The sequence below is a fragment of the Hippocampus guttulatus genome, chromosome 5 (genome assembly GCF_054856545.1).
Source record: "Hippocampus guttulatus isolate MCC_2025c chromosome 5, RoL_Hgut_1.0, whole genome shotgun sequence".
In the NCBI taxonomy this organism is placed as follows: Eukaryota; Metazoa; Chordata; class Actinopteri; order Syngnathiformes; family Syngnathidae; genus Hippocampus; species Hippocampus guttulatus.
Window position 1 is genome coordinate 7,003,579 of NC_141265.1, and position 17,076 is coordinate 7,020,654.

Here is a 17,076-nt window from a genome sequence, read left to right on the forward strand (position 1 = left end):
GCCTTCATTTGAAATCATTGATGAGTGCTAATGATGTTTTTTTTAAATTTCTTTTTGGCTGTGTTGAAATGAAACGCTTAAGGATGATTGTTATCTGAATGATTCTCGTCCTGCGATGCTTTCCTCCGCTCCACTTGTATCTCCGACATCTGTGTTGATAAATGATGCCGATGCATGCACTGTGCACTTCTACTTCATCTTTTCTCGATTTTTTTTCCTAATAGATGAACAGGCTTCAGGATGAACTTCACGCAAGCTGACATGTTAACTTGAAGCACGCCCCAGAGATGACCTGTCACCGACTATTAATACAGCACATCGTCTGGCTGCTACATTGCTGTGAGAGGAAGAAAATCCATCAGCTCACCTGAAAAAAAAAAAAAAGCGACCTGTCAGGACAGGGAATAAATCCCTCTGGCTCAAATGCCTCGGCTCCTCTCCAACCACCTCGCTCTTCTCTTTCCTTGCAGCCTCTGTGGAGCATCCGTCTGCCTGGCTCTCTGTCAGAAGGGGTGGGTGGGGGGGCTTTGTTCTGGGTGACAGAGCAAGGTGTCAGAGATAGAGGATCTGGTTAGGCAGTCAGAGAGAGAAGAGGCACGCAGGCTTTCTTTGCACCCTGGTGTGGACGCCTCCAATGAGGAGCTTGTAATGACAGTGAGTGAAGGACCTCTCCTCTGGGAGCAACAAATGTCCCTGACTGTCAGCAGCCCAAATATCTATCTTAAAGCAAGAAGCTGCTCCTAAATGTCAAGATCCACACTTGTTGGCAGACTGACAACAGCTGTTACGAGACGATTTGGGAGGTCAAGAAAATTTTTTTTTTTTCCCCCTCCTCCCGTGGAACATGCTCAGGCAAAGGTGTGATTTACCCCCTGCCTGTCCACGGATGCCTCAGTTTACACAAGAACACCTAGATTAGAAAACGTTTTATTGGTCCCACGTTTGCTTCACACTTATCTCTGACTTCTTTTGTTTCCCTCTCAACCAAGAGCTGTCTAGAAGAAGTAGAAGGATAGAGCATGCAAGTTCATGTACACTTGTCTTTGACTCAGAACCCATATTTAATGTAGTTCCTTCCTATCTAGTCTGTCTGTCTGCCCTATCTATCTATCTATCTATCTATCTATCTATCTATCTATCTATCTATCTATCTATCTATCTATCTATCTATCTATCTATCTATCTATCTATCTATCTATCTATCTATCTATCTATCTATCTATCTATCTATCTATCTATCTATCTATCTATCTATCTATCTATCTATCTATCTATCTATCTATCTATCTATCCAAAGTCAGTTGGGATAGGTTCCAGCTCAACCGAGACACTTAATGAGGGCAATTGTGCGATAGAAGAATGAATGGATGGATGCTACTGTGCTTTGCAAACAGCGACTGCAGAAACACTCAAACCAAAATGGGGCAGGAAAAAAAACAATACAAAACTTTATCTATATATGAGAAAAAGTTAGAAAAAGAGCAGGCGAATATGTTACAATTTGCAGTTGGTGAAACACAAAGAAACTCATTCTCTCTCACACACACACACACACACACACACACACACACACACACACACACACACACACACACACACACACAGCCTCAAGACGAGAGAGGAAATTCAATTTACACTTGTACAGATGCACACAAATAATAGAATCCTATAGAACTGCAGTCAAGGAAAGAAGTCTCCAGTCCCAAAGCCAAAGTACTTAATGGCTGAGTCCCCCCTCTGGGCAGTGGCAATGGGTAAAGTAAAGTGACGTGGAGGCCTCAGGTGTGAACCAGGTGATTACTGGAACTGGTACTCCCCCCCCCCAAAGGCTTTACTACACGCAGACACGACACGGTGCGATGGTAACACTGTTTCTCTTGGCTCTTGGGAAAAGCCTGCATGAGACAAATGATACCTTTAAGGACTCAGCTGTTTATGTATTATTTTAATTTCTTCCATCTGCTACCCCTGCTGCTATCTTCAACACAATGGTATTGGCGTTAGCATGTCTGTCACACAATTGAGAGGTGCTGCGTTTGGATCTTGGGCACTGGGTGGAGTGCATGCTCTTGGGGTATTTTGGCTTACCCCTACTTGTTAAAAAACAAACCTTGTCTAGGGAACATGTCCCGAGTAGATCGGAAAGGCAAGCACTTTGAGAATAAGGAAAAATACAATTTTACCCAAGGAGTTCGATTCGACCTTGGTGGCTCCTCTAAAAGGCGTCTGCCTATTTCTCCTTTCGGCGAGGTCATATAGTTCATATACACACATGAACAAGTGCCACAGACATCTTGCTGTCTCATAACATACTGTCAGAGAGGAACATTCTCTTCTTTGTTATCCTCACTCCAAAACAAAAAATTATATACATTTTTAACTAGTCATTTTATAACTGCAATGGTGTTTGTTTTCCACTTGGGTGACACGGTGGAAAAGTGATTAGCATTGGGGCCTCACAGTGTCGAGGTGCACGTTTCGATTCTGGCTCCAGACTTCCTGTGTGGAGTTAGCATATTCTCCTCGTGCCCGCGTGGGTTTTCTTCGGGTACGCCATTTTCCTCCCACATTCCAAAAACATGCAAAGCAGGCTGACTGAACACTCCTCTAGATTGTCCCTCGGTGTGAGTGTGAGCGCGGATGGTTGTTCAGGGCGTATCCCACCTGCTGCCCGAAGACAGCTGGGGTAGGCTCCAGCGCGCCCGCGACCCTCATGAGGATAAAGTGGATCGGAAAATGGACGGATGGATGGATTTTGCACTTATCCGGTGTGGCCCACCTCTTGCTCAATGTCATCCGGAATAGGCTCCCACTCACCCGAGACCCTAAATCGGATAATTAAAATTCAATGTCAATAATGTTTATTAAACAGTCATTCTTATTAATTTCTTTGTGTACTTATTGGTACATGGTGCATTTATTCCTGGAGATGGATTGACAACTTTTACATCACAATTTGGTCATTTTCATATTTTTTTTCCACAAATCATTATAATTGGTCAGTCCACACACATGGGTATTATTTTTACAAATGATCGACCAATCTAATGTGCTGAAAATGGCTTTCTCTCTCTTTCACAATGCAATGGTAGTGGTTCAACAAACACACTGTTTTGGAGGTCTCCTGAAAGTGATGACTTTGGAGGTACAGTATCAGTTTTTTTTCGAAAGATGATACATTAAGATTAAGATATCCTTTATTTGTCCCACACTGGGGAAATTTACAGTCTACAGCAGCAAGATTGTGGGTAGAAAGAAGAAAGAAAATCTCTTGTTTTGGGACACATTGGGTTCTGCTTGCGGACCTGATATTGTGGTAAATGAATAAATGAAGTTATTCATTTATTCTCTTGTTAACAGACTTCACAAGACTTGTTTACCTTATCGTAAATGCATCTCTACAGAATCTTGAGTCACATGTAGAGTTCCTTGGGAGTGCGACATGACACGCTGTTCAACATCGCAAAGCATACATTAAATAGCAAGTATTCCAAAGTTTGGCTCCAAACACTTGCTCACGTGACTTGTTGTCAAGGAGCTTCATTGGTGCTGAGAGGCACACACCTTTGCTGTATTCCTCAATGTACAGCGAGTCAGCAAAAGGCAGCAATAAAAAAACAAAGAGGATTATGGATGATTAATTTTACTGGAAGGTTGTGCTGGGATTGAGATTGCATTGAGTGCCTCTTTTTTTTTTTTTTCTCCTTGTGACTTCTCGCCTACGGCCTGGAGGAACTGCACATGATTAATTCACTTTATGCCGCTTTCTGTCCGCCGCCTCACTCTCATCATTGCAGGCCCCCCCAAAGGGAGACATTTCACCAATTCTGAATGTTTGAACAAAGAAGAGGATTTGTGTGTGTGTGAGTGCGTGTGCGTCTCAGGGAAATATTTAATTTGCAGTGCTACAAAAGAGAAGCAGAAATTGTCATGTTCAGGCCGTGCTGACGTTTTCCTTATGTGTTGAAACATTTACTTGTTTTTCAGATGGAGCATAAGTCACATTAAAGGCAATCTCACCTGCAGGGCCTGTTTCAAGTTCTCTGTCAGGTGCCACCGGGCGGTTACATGCCCGAGGCCCCAAGAAGGGCCAACGGGTGAGCAAATAATGTGGAGAAAAGGGCGAGACAGCGATAATTAGGTCTCCACATAGGAGGCATACCATTAGCAGGATCCTCCCTCAGACACTTCTTGCTGTTTCACTTATTATCTCACTGCCTTCCATTGGAGTGGGCGTGCAAGCCGCCAGCTCTGTCAAATGAACCAATTCCAGCACACAGCGATGATTCAGCAACACCAGGCGTCTCGTTATTTTCCTCACCTACCAAATGATGACTCTTTGGACCATTTGTTTGGTTTCTTTGGTAACGTGCGGAAGATTTACAAAAAAATCAAAGCCGTACTCTTTGTGACAGGAGTTCAAAACATCAGCACAACGCCGACCACAAAGTGGCTTGTGCTCCTGCTTCTCTGTCTTTTCCGTCATTCCCATTTTTACACCACACACAGCATCCATGCATGACTTAATTAGACAGCTTCCACACCTCGCGCTCCATCCTGATTCCCGTCAACAACGTAAGCCCAAACCGAGTTCGATTGTAATCATAGTGTCACAGTTGACAAGTTTCAATGTACGGCACAGACACGCTTACATGGCTGCCACTTGCTGATTTGCGCTTCGGAAGCATCAAATGCCAGCAACATCTGATCAAATATTGTGAGCCCATATGGTAATTATCCAAAGATCCCATCTGGAGGCTGCACTTCAACCTATAAAACAAAAACAAATAGCCTGTGGCAGCTTTCGTTTCCCTCGGGGTTGCATTTGTAAGTTCTGCTGTGCCGTGCCATGACAAATAGTAGGTGCCAGAGCTTCATTAATGTCTCTCTCTCACAGAACCGCACGCATTCACAGGCACAGACCAGACCAAACACTTCTCATCGCAACGTACAGTATGCAACAGTAGATGCCGTGTAGTCAAATTAAGAACCAAAAATCTTTCACGTGAAGAGCTAATTATAGCTCGCACAATGAAAGCATTTAAAAAAGGAAACCTTTTCGTCGGTTTACCATTGGCCAACGCACAGTTCAATACCTACATCTTCAAATAAGTGTATGAATCAGGCTTTGAGAACAAATTTGGATTTGAAGTGTTTTTCAGATCATTCGGTATTCGGTCGTGAACGTGAACTCGAATAGCAAATGCAGATTTTGGGTGCGAGTCTGCGCACTCGTTGTTACTGTCGGTATCATGGCAATTGGGCAAATAACAGATGTTTATCCTCTAGGTCAGGGGTGTTCAAACTCATTTTTGTCGCAGGACACGTTATAATTACCGTTTCCCTTGGAGGGCCATTATGACTGAAACTATATAAAGAAGTCAAGAATAACGTTTTATTCAATTATTGTTTAGGTACCAGTAACTGTAATGAGGCATTTAGTCACAAGAAAATGCTTACAATATGTCACCGATTAATTACATATGATAATTTGAAGTTTAGGTACAGATTTTAGCAAGCATCGTGGAAGTTGTCATCTTTGATTTGCTTTCGCGGGCCACTTAAAATGATGTGGTGGGCCACATCTGGCCCCCGGGCCTTGAGTTTGATACACACCGGTGTTCTAAGTGTACATGCTGTGATAATGAAATCAAATGTCATCTTCTGCCTGCTGGATGAGTGAAGAATACATTACGTTGTGTCAAAAGATAACATCTCTATGAAGATTTTTCCACAGCAATTGGCGTATTTGTATTGCTCAATTCCCAAAGCAACATTTCCAAAATACAATGCAAGCCAAATTTCAAAGGAATTTTTAATAAGAATGGGAACACGACCGCGTGTTTGTTATTCTGCAGATCCTTTTCCTTTTCTTCCTTCTTTCTTTTTTATTTTATTTTAAATTTATCAGTGGGGGATTCCAGAAGTATAGTGGGCCCAGTGCGGCCCCAATGTCATTTTCGAGTTGGCTTCTTCTTGAAAAAAGGTCACCAGGGGCAGCTCAGTGAAAGTAACGGGCTACCTTGAAAGCTCTAAATTTTACTTCAATGTCTTTTCCTCTCAGCTCGTAGTTTGTCAAGTGATATGGTTCGTATCCTGCTGACCGCCATCGGTGCTTTCAAGCTCATAAAACCGCCATTTCTCACTGTACAGCCCTCATCCAGTAACCCTGATATCTCTCCAATTTCTTGGTTGACACGGTTGCCATAGTTCGAAGACAAATCCAAATTGAAAAAACAGCGGCGTAGTCCTGAGCGGCATTAAACAACCGATCCATGTTTAGACACCACCTCTGCCATTCTGTCTTTGGAGGAATCAGAGTCTGTGAATGAGAAAAGTTTCAAATGAAGTCATGCTGGTCCAAATATTAAAGCTGGCAGGCAGCCAGCGTTAATCCTGTTAGATTGTGTGGCTTTTTTGGCCGCCGTTGCCCAATATGTCGTGCAAAAAGTACAAATAAAAAAATGACTGTAGCTTGTTGCCTTTTATCTAAATTCTATTATGATTATTTGTGGATCGCCATGGTTCTTGATTTCAATATTGGCACTGTCCCTTTTTACGTAGTGTTTGTTCTTCCCGTGCTTGTGTGGGTTTTGTCCTGATACTCCAGTTTTCTCCCACAATGACAAATGTGCATGTTAGATTGATCTCTACATTATGTGGCCGCCGTTTGACTTGCACCCCCCCCCCCCCCACCCCTTTCGTAACCCTGAACCGGAGCGGATGGGTATTATCTCTCAATTTCCAGTAAAAGAAATGATTATCTCATTTGCTAAGTATTGAGTATGAGTTTGCATGTTCTACCCGTGCCTGCGTGGGGTTTCTCCGGGTACTCCGGTTTCCTCCCACGTTCCAAAAGCATGCATGACAGGCTGATTGAACACTCAGTGTGAGTGTGGATGGTTGTTCGTCTCTGTGTGCCCTGCGATTGGCTGGCAACCTGTTCGGGGTGTCCCCCACCTACTGCCCGAAGACGGCTGGGATAGGCTCCGGCACCCCCCGGTCCCCTTGTGAGGATAAGCGGATCGGAAAATGGATGGATGAAAATTCTTCTCCTCGTCATATTGATTGCAGCAAATGACCTTGGAGACCCAGTTGACAGCCGGCTATGATTGAAACAAGGCAAAAATGCTCAAATGATGCCCTATCAGTATCTGTGTACCCTGATTAGCATCAGAAAAAGTTTTACTATTGGTTGCAGGTCGGGATTTGGGAAACAGAGTCACTAAAGGGGGTACAATATTACTAAATCTAAATACCTCATCTCTGAGGATCAAGAAATGATTCTTTTATTTGATCTTGTCTTTCACAGGTCCGCTCAAATTGCTGTTCCAAATATCAGATATGAATGAAAACAACACCTTTCTGAATCTTGAGAGCGGTTGCCGTTTCTGTTCCAGACGCACAGGAGAAATCATTTCCAACCATATCAAGAAGATCATCTCCTCAATTTTATTACAGCCACGGAGGCAACAGTTTGAGGCCAATGATTATTGGCCGGCTAATATTTCCACCGCAAATTAGCAGGATTTCACTCACGTCACACTCAGAGGAAATCAATATTTGCGCAGTCAGGGGGGATCAAGCATTGACTTTTCTACTTGCTTGTTGATGAAAGATTCTAATTAGACATTCAGACATGAGTGCAACCACGTGAGCATGCAAATACATTTCTTTCAGAGGGCGGATAAATGCTCGCTTGGCTGTCAATCAACGACGGGACTTTTCAAAACAATACCCTGCGGTTAGTTAGTGAGATTGAGGTCAAACCACATTCTAATGGCTGCCGTGTTCTGCGGTTCAACACATCAAACGCATGTCATCCGTTCCCGAGACTGTGATTTAAAAACCTCGCTCCATTTTAATCAGTATCGCAGAGGTGGGGTTTAGGTAAGCAGATTATCGCTTTGACTGGCACATCCCTGCAACTCTGTAATCTATCAAATGGGTCCCGAGCAGATGACGTCATGTAAATGCCGCGATGGCGCTCATGTTGCTCGAAATTCAATTTCAACGGCACACCGGCTTGGCAAGAGCGGAACCCAAGACGACAAAGGACCTCAGCGTCGTCCTGATTGCAGCCGCTACCGTCCATGCGACTAGCCGCCAGTTGATGGCAGCTTTAAAAGCCTGAAAAACACACTCGCTGATTGGCCTGTAGATGTTTCTTTTTTTCCTCTGGGGAAGTTTCCGAAACGAGGACACGTTTTGAAATCAGTTATGCAGTTATTCTGTGCTCTGACTGGAAGCTCGAGGAGATGTTGTTTGAAGTGTGAAGTCAGCACATGGATGAGTTGTGCTATTTGTGAGCGGTGAACACCCAAGTTGAGTAGCTGAGTAACTGGATTAGTAATATTATGACTGTCAAGCATGACCACGGAGTTGCCACAGAACCAGCATTCGGATCCAGTTACCACGTCAACCCCCCCAAAACAATACTTTCAATTCCTGAAAATGTCTCAAGCTGACACTCAGCGTTTGACTCTTGAAAGGGAACCGCGGAGCTGTTCTGGGAGGACAAAGCATCCAGTTTTAGTGCTACATCACTCTCAGATGCCCATATAATCGACATGGACAGTTTAACTGCGTCACAGCCTGTAAATGAGCACAACGTGTGAAGGATTGGAGGGTCACTTGCACGGGAGCAAGTTGGATGAGCACTTTTCAGGGTGGCCGACCACCGAGAGAAAACATTGTCAATTTGCTTCCCCATCAAATGTTCCATTTTAAGAGTCAGTGAACAAGAGAATCATTGTTCAGTGGAAGAGACCTTTCATTGGCTTCATGCCTCGAAAGGAGAATAGACAGCAGTCTAAGTGGAATTAACAAGCCGTATAAAATGCAACTGAGCTTCGGTTCCGATTTAATGCACTTGTTATCGTCCACAAAATGTTTTTCGTGTTTAACTTGATTTGCTGAATCGTAAAATGTTTTGGGATCATTTACCGTACATGTTTGTCGTATTTCAAAGTTGAGAAAATTGGGAAACAATCGCCTCTGGAGAACAGTGAAAGCCCAAAGCGGGTTTTGGTCAAAGAAAAACTGACTGATGAAAGGTTTGCTGCTGCAAACTAATTGCAGATTCAGCTTGTTGCATTTTGATTCTGATGAAATTAATCTCGCTGCACAGATTGTTTTCTGTGCCGCGGGAAAATGAATTAAACCTCAAACAACTTCATGCGTGATCCAGTCAATCCCACTTTACTCAGCAGAACCAACAGAAGGAGAATAACATTGGAGGAACATTTGATATGTCATGATTCCTTACAAATCCAACGGTTGGACTTCAAACCACAGCACGGTGCAAATCCGCTGCCGTTGGGGCACTTAAGCGGGATTGTGAAATTGTCCGTCGAGGGAAAACGCGGATGTTTCTGAAGCATTCATCCGGTTCGAGGGGCGCCGGACTTCAGGCTCTTCATGAATGTCAAGACGGGATTGATCAAGGATCAATGTGATTCTCCATTCCGTTGCTCAAGACAGCGAACCGAGCAAACACGGCTTCGCGCGAGACCCGATGGACGCACACTCTCGATACACAAATGTCTGCCCTCGCCGTTAAAGCTTGTTGAGTGCTTTCAAGAAAAATAGGAAGCAAAGCATTATTCTTTACCGCAGCGGGGAGCATCTTCTCAAACATAACAAAGGAATCGACATTCCCTCTGAGGGACTGCACAGCATTTCCCAGAGAGAGGCCTGGTTATGTTGGTTATTTATAACCTCAATCTTCATTAGCAAATCTAATCTGCGGGGCACCGGCAGGTCTCTGCAGTGAAAGTGATTTAGTTGAAATTTATCTAAGTGGGTCAAGTAGGCACGTCGAATACAAGTAAATATTTCCCAATTTACCACAGAGCTGCATGGACCGCAGCCCGCCATTTACATGCATGATGGGAACTGAAATTGCCTCTCCATCATAGCAAGGCAAACCCACATGAGCGCAACGTATTTCTTGTTGACGCCAAGTGAACTGCAAGAGTTTTGCATCTTCACATTATGGAAGGAAAACATGAAGAAAGTATTGATTAAGTCACCCCAAAACTAAACGGAGGCGGTGCGGTGCTGACTTTGTTTCAGCTACCTGGTAAGCTGTCACAATGAAGTTAGTAGTGGATCTGCGCCTCCATCCAGATCCGCACCAATATTTCATCGTTTTCTCCTTGGACAATATCGCGCTTCTCAGATGATACAATAATTCCTTGGCGGAGGTAATAGTATTCTGGCTGCTTCAGCCATCAAGCTGGAGGATCGTCAGAAGTGTTCATATCCCTCGCCCGGCTGCGTTTACCATATTGTCCTCAGGCCCACTCACAAAGGCTGAAAAGTGTCTTTTTCTCGGTGTAAGGTCTCACTTCAAAAGAAGAGTACAAATATGAGGTACAATTCCAAGTGCACAGCCCTTGTAACAGATATTTCGTTATTATGACACCCCCCAGAGACATGTGGTTTTATATTTACATGACTTTGTTATTGCGCATTGATCTGCGGGCCAGGCACTCACACATCCTCGCCGCAGCCAAACCACTCAACTTGATTCTCCAAGCACATAAACTCCTTGACTGCATATTGCATGCTAAAAAAACAAAGTCTGGCATGAAGGAGTAATGTTTGTTTACTACACTGACATCCAGCAACAATTATTTTTGCTTATTTGATTATGTTTGATTTACTGCCTCCTTTTTTTCTCCCTCATTTAAACACGTTGCTTGTGTTGTCCCTGCAATGTGTCTATTTAAAAATGGCCCCAGTGAACCTCATCCATCGCAGAATTCTGAATGGCGCTTCTTCAATGGTATTTCATCTAGACGTGGAAACATTTCGATGTCCACTCATCACCAACAAAGACAGTTCAACTTCAACACGTTTAACACCTTTGGTATAAGCCCCAACAGTAGGGGTGTTCACACGGCACACATTTGCTCCGGCGCTGCACCGATGTATTTTGTTGCGATATATTTTGCACCGCAGCAAATTGTGTGGAGCGTTCACACGTACAAAGCCGCTGAGCGTGTCTGCACCGGCACAGCGTCGGTGCAGCCCCACTTGCGTTCACACGGCAGTTTCTGCAGCGGAGCAAAACGACAGAAAACAAATGAGCTGTCGTGTTGGTTCTTTTTAAAACGTATACACAACTCAAGCGACTACTGGACAGGCACGTCCTTCTCCTTCTCGGTCTCCGTGCCTTCTGCTCGAGAGTGACCGCCCCCGAAAACGTAAATCAACGATGACTTCAATGACACTCAGAAAAGCAAATACGTAATGCGCCAAACTGAAAATCAAGAGAGGAAATCACAAAATAAATTATATGGGGCGCGGGGGTTTGTGAACACATAAGAAAGGAACAAACTACACAAACAACTCCGAGACAGTCCAGTCTCCTACAAAAGGAAAGATGTTACCAGCCAAGTCTTGTGTCGTTATTAAACAAACACATGACGGAAGTCCGACAGAGCGCGAAAGCAACGCATTCTCGCCGTACGTAAACTCTTCACAAGCATTTGCTCTGGAGCAAATTTAACCCTGTTGCGTTCACACGTGCAAATTTACACCGGTGCTGCTTCGCTAACAAGCATTTGCTCCGGAGCAAATTTTTAAACCACCTCCCTGAGGTGGATCAAATTTGGTCCGGTGTAAGCTGTTTTCCGGGGCTACGCCGGAGCTAATTTGCACGTGTGAACGCTCTACTGGGGCAGCCCCGGCGTAGCACCGGACCAAATCTTGCCATGTGAACACCCCTACTGATTGTGGGTCTCTACCTCGCAAATTTTCTTCTGGGTGGAAAAAAAATTCCCACAGTCACAAGTGAAGATTCCATGTTGTCCCTATATTTCTGTTTAATCACTCAACCGTTTTACTCGTTTTGAACGCTAGCACCCAAGCGCGCTTTTGTAGAAGTCGTAACGATGCAGGATGGTGGGGCATGCATGGGAAAGGATAGACTCATTTCTGCGGTAGCTGAAGAAACACATCAAGCATGAATTGTATGGAGTGTGAAAATACCTTTTCTATGCAAAAAAAAAGTTTTCATAAAATGTTTATCACATTTGGACTGAGGATAAATTATGAATATGCAAGCGCACACACATATACACACGCCAATAAAAGTACACTTTTGTGGAGCGTAGAAATGTCAGCAATAAGATAAATAGATTCTATTAGAATAGCCTTTTTTTCTCATTTATCTATATTAGATCTTGTATTCTCAGCCTGGTAATCTAAATTATTGAGCAGATGAGAGCTTTGGGGTTTATGTTCTTGACTTAATGTTTGTGGAAATGTTGTTTCCCCATCCATCATGTTATCTTCACTTGAAAATCTCTTGATGTTAATCCATCTCTTTTATTCATCACGGGGAGGGCTGGAAAAAGGGGAGGGATAAGGAACCAACCGTCAGTACGCGTTGCAGTCGTCTTCACTCATCACAACCTTTTGGAAATGGCAGAACTTTGTCATCTGTGCTTCTTCTTCAAGCGGATGTGCTTACTGCGAAAATTCTCGTGTTCGGGAGAAGCCACAAACAGTGTGGATGGCTGAATCCGTCTGAACAATTACGACTCGGTAGAACCACAGAACCTCTGTGATTCAAGCAGAAATAAAATAATCACTATCCCAGCAGAGAAACAAGCTCCAAAAGAGCATGTTGCAAGGGCAACTACACTCACTGTAACAGTGGCAAGAAGTGATTCTGTCAATTTCTTTTATGAAAAAGGACGCCAAGAAAGCATTCATGCCGTCAGGATTTGTCAACATCAATTCCATTAGGCGCGTCATCAGTTTCCTAGGAGACCACGATTCTAATTTTGTCAGTTCTCGCCACCAAGTCATCTCATTATGATCAAATCGAAGGTCACTTTTGCCCCCTGGGGTGCCTGTGAATAGGATTTGTTCACGACGGAAGCGTGGTGAACCAGTGTAGTGGGAGAAAGAAAGAGTGGCAGGTGAAGAAATGAAGAAAGAGGATTCACTTAGTTGAGGTTCAAGCATAAGGAAAAAAAAGACTTAACAGTCCAGTGTCAATGTTACTAACATGACGTGTTGATTACGCGCAAGACACTCAGTGGACAGATGATTATGTACACCTAATATAAGTGAGTGTAAAGAGGGTGTAATTGGATAATTACTTTTCTAAAATGATTGATTGTATACACAATTGCAAGAAAGTGTTCACTATGTGAAACATCTGAAATGATCTGGATATGTGCATCAAAAATGCATTGTAAAATCCGATCTGATCTGCATCAAAATTCGCGGCAATAACCAAACGCGGTTTCCTTACACTAATACCGCACAAGAAAATGTTTACATGTTTTTAATGAACACGATATGTCAAGGTCACAGTGCAGGTTGGAAAATGTATGTGACTCTTGGATTTAATATTTAAGATAAGATAAGATAAGAAAACCTTTATTAGTCTCGCAATGGAGAAATTCCCAATTCACAGCAGCAAAGTTATGAAAGGAAGAAGTAGAACAACTAATGGTCTTTGTGTATATTTCTTCTGTTGAAGTTATATTTAAGTTCATTCATTGACTTCTGTCTTTTAGCATCTTCCATATTCATGGAGCAAACAGATGGTCTTAAGTTGCAAAATGGCTTGCAAAACTTGGGGCTTCCTTTTTTGTGGTTGATGATGAAATGCATTCAGACCCTGAGGTAGCAAAGCATTCACCCGCCCATGATGCCACCTTTTCTATACTTGCCGTTGGCATTGGGTTTTTATCGACAATCTGTTTTACTAAGAGCTGATGAACATAAAGATACTTTTTGTGAGTCTTTAACAATTTCCAATAGTTGGTAAATCTGAGAGGCCTTTTGTGCGGTTCACATCGGGCAATGTTTCTTGAGAATGTTGAAAATATGGTGTGTGTTTATAGTGCTGAGCAATCAACACCTCCAAACAGGTCCCATCGAATGGACTCGAGTTTGGCTGACTCCGGACTTCACTTAGATCTTGGATAAATCATTAGCCTAGGCCGGGGTTCAAATACTTTTCCCCCCCTGCGCTGTTAAAGTTTCCATGGTGTGCCCAATAAAACTATGAAATCCTCCTAGTATTTAAAGCAGACTGTGTTTTTTAGTGTTGTGACTTAGATGAAGACCAGATCACATTTTATGACCACTTGATGCAGAAATCCAGATAATTTCAAAGCGTTCGGATTTTTTTTTCTTGCAACTGTATCAACTGTATACATATGTAAAAACACATTGTGTTATGATTGTAAGTGGGATGCAGTTTGAGTTGAAATGCATATGCAGACAATATATATTACCGGTATACATGTAGCTTCAAAGACAATAACATCAGTGTTGTGAGATTTACTGACATTTGTACAATTACAGAGCAGTACAGGAACAATAGAATGCTTTTGAAGCCAGCATTTATAAATGTAAAAGAAAGAAAGAAAAGTCAAAATGATCGTGGATCGAAAAATAGTGGTATAATACGAGTATTTTATATATAAGCTCTCCAACTGCAATTAGTGCTATATTGTGAATTCTAAAAGCGAATTATTCCGAGAAAATACAAAGGTAGAGTCGAGTAAAAAGTTTGGAGAAAGAGCTGCAATTCTCCCTTAGAATAACAACCCCTGAATCATTGAGAGGGTGGCTCGTAATAAAGAGAATAGTTTCTCAGTTATTGCCATGACAACCCTGTGCACCATCTTTAGTGGTCTATGCTATCAGAAACCGGCCTTGTAGAGTGGCATGTAGAAGAAAGAAAAAGGAGCGCGTTATCTTAATTATGTTCCACCACTTAACATTATAGTTTATTTGCAAGTCCCCGGATTCCCCGTTGCCTTCAGGATCAAAGACGTCAATAAGAGTAGAAGACACTTTAGACGCAATTTCCCTATTAACGACGAAGGCTCGTTATATATGACAAAAAATATATTTTCAGAAATGTTTTGGCTGATTTCCAGACTTAACACCTGCCTGGATAAAATAATTGGTATGTCCTCCGTTGAAGAATTTAAACTCACAGTGCTCACTGAAATAACTTGACACTGACAAATGTTCGAAGACAAATAAAGTTGGATGCGCTAAAGCAGAGGTGGGCAAACTACGGCCAGTGGGCCGAATCCGGCCCGTTGGTCTTTTTAATCCGGCCCGCCGAAGGTCGGTCTACAATTAAGGTTCGATGTGAATGATTGCATTCATTTCAATTGGACTTGTAATGACAGGCATTTCACCGCCAGGTGGCGCATTGACTTGAAGTTGCAGAACACAGGGAGGGGGGGGCGGGATCTTTTCGACCACCTAGGACCTCTGTATCGCTCTACTTCTACTGGTCTGATCACAACCCATCTGCAGAAATGCACAGGCTAAAATAGGTCATCAACACCACTGTCGTCGTTTTAAAAAAGTATATTAATACAGTACGTTCATGCTTTTGTTCTGTTGATGTTTGATATGGACTGTCAACAAATGCAGTTTTTTTTTTTTTAATGTACCATAGCTCGTGCTGACCTGGCCCTTCTGTCAAATTTTAAAAGTCAATGCGGCCCCCGAGCCAAAAAGTTTGCCCACCCCTGCGCTAAAGTGATGGTCCTCTCAACTGAATATCTCGTGACACAACTTTTAGAGGATATCGCTGCAATCAAAGGATTGTTATAACTTCCGTAGACTTGATGACAGGTATTTTGGCCTATTCCTTGAAGGATTGAAGGGTGCCATCTCCAGATTTCATATTTCACCTGCTTCCGTTTCGGCAGCGGAGCACATGTAGCTGGGCAGCATTAAGTCAACACATTCTGCCGATCATATTAGCTTTAATACTAGCTGGTGGAGTTTTCTCCGGAGTGTGATGCCATTATTAACATTTTCGTCATATTTAAAAATGTTTTGTCATTATTTTCAGAGCGATAGTGATGCCTTCATTTGTCTGTTCTGAGTCAGCATGATGGAAGGCTAGCAACCGCTGGGAACAAACGTACCTTAAAATTGCAAATTGCGACATCACGAAAGACTTCTGAATAAATTTGTCATAAAAATATTGTGCCTCGGTCCTACCCATTGGATTGAAGAAGAACTACTGTGCATGTCAAACCTTTAACAACAGTCAATAGATAAAAATTAGTGTGCCCCACACCGGAAATGTGTCATTAATCAGACAGCACACGCAATGAACTCCTTACTATTTGTCCTGCTCATTTGGAAAGAAATTCTAATCGACAGTACATATATTTTAAGATATCTTTTATTTTTTAACTAATGAACTTCTACTCTTCAAAAAAAGTAATGTGACCACTGTATGTGCGTGGTGGGGAGGTGCCCTAGCACCTTCCTTCATTGATCAGCTGCTACTGCAACATATGCAATGGCAACACCTTTTTTCCTCATTTGTATTGTATTTTTATCATCATCTTACTGTAGGTGACTTCAAAAGATGTATCCATTGAACATACTAATTGTGTGGCATGAAAAAGCGGTGGCGGGGGGGGGGGCACAGTATGATTTGTGGCGCATTGCCAACCAATGCCCCAATGACGCCGACTGACTGGCTGGTGACCAATCCAGGATGTCAAGTCAGCCGGGCGATAGGTTCCAGCACACACGCCATCGGGATAGAAATAGAAATCGGATGGATGGATTACTAACACAAGAGGACAAGAGTTTTGTCCACGTGCGTTAATGTGGTTAAAAGCGCCGTTTGCTTTCAAGCCGCTCGATGCTTGACGGCTTTCTGAGCACTGCGCTCCCATGTGCAGTCTTCTTCTGTCAGCTTTGAACAAACACATGTGGCTGACAAGAGGCCTCTGGCACACAACACAGAAGCATCCAATTCCCTAAACATCAGAGCCATCTCCCAAAACTCTGACAACCGCACGGGTGAATATTTTATACATTTCATGTTCACAAGACAGAAAAAGGACATGATTGCTTCACCTTTTTTTTTTCTTCCTTTGGTAACAATAGTTCAGTTTATGGCATTTCTTTATTCTCAGAAAGGGGGCGTATTATGACGAACTGCTTGAACTATATATAAATGTCCGGGCCACTCCTTTAATAGACTTCTACATTTCAGTGCATAGTTGAAAAACTCAAATAGCAGTACTGAAAGTGTTGAGGCGCTGG